The sequence below is a fragment of the Penaeus monodon genome, chromosome 34 (assembly GCF_015228065.2).
Source record: "Penaeus monodon isolate SGIC_2016 chromosome 34, NSTDA_Pmon_1, whole genome shotgun sequence".
In the NCBI taxonomy this organism is placed as follows: domain Eukaryota; kingdom Metazoa; phylum Arthropoda; class Malacostraca; order Decapoda; family Penaeidae; genus Penaeus; species Penaeus monodon.
Window position 1 is genome coordinate 8,204,255 of NC_051419.1, and position 772 is coordinate 8,205,026.

At 40.2% G+C, this 772-nt stretch overlaps 1 protein-coding gene across 2 annotated transcripts in view; it reads right to left on the reverse strand.

The window, feature by feature from the left end:
• LOC119594566 (insulin-like growth factor-binding protein complex acid labile subunit) overlaps positions 1 to 173 on the reverse strand; it is a 106,376-nt gene extending 106,203 nt beyond the window's left edge. For both annotated transcript variants that reach the window (XM_037943601.1, XM_037943600.1), the window contains exon 1: positions 59 to 173. The gene's annotated coding sequence lies outside the window, so the exon portion shown is untranslated. The remainder of the gene's footprint in view (positions 1 to 58) is intronic.
• Between the last annotated feature and the right edge of the window lie 599 nt (positions 174 to 772).

Below are 772 nucleotides of genomic sequence, written 5' to 3' on the forward strand. Positions count from 1 at the left end.
TTTTTTCAAGTAGATGATTTTCAAATGGAATACAATTACCGTATAAAAACAAACTCACTTCTGCTAAGGCTTATCTTGACTCGTCAGTCATTGCACTGATCACACACTCTTAGTAACAAGACAGCTAACAGTCGCACACAAGGAAGGGAGCGAGAGCGCACGTCCAACCCTTCTCGTGGCCCGTCGGTAACTGAGCTCAACGGGAACCCGCATTCTCTGGGAATCTCTGGGATGTCGTCAGCCAAACTTTACTATCTATAAATCTCTCTCTATATATCAAATCTATCTGCGAGTATATTATACACAGACAACAATCGACATTGTTTGGTCTATTTGACACACGACACTCTAACGCTTTGCCCCGTTCTTAAGGTATTATTATATTTTTTCCCTTCTTTTAGAAAACGAAGCAACACGTCGATCCATTACGAGAAAGAGAAAGAGAGAAACAGAGAAGCAGAAAGACAAAGAAAGAAAGAAGAGATGGAAAAGAAAGACTCGAAAATGGCTGTTGTCGCATGGAATCCTTTCACCTCCCTTGAAACGGACCGAAGGCAATATATATTCATCTTGGTTAATGGCCTTGAAGACAGACGCATAACAAACCGTGGCTGGTGATCAAAGGCGATTCCTAACGAAGATAACGTTGTAACAACATTGATATAGCGAACATTTCTCTCCTCCTCTTCGCTATGCTCTCTCCAAGAATTCGTTTGCTAATTTTAATACGAATGATAACAGTAAAAATTTGTCTAGTGTGTATAGTTTTATC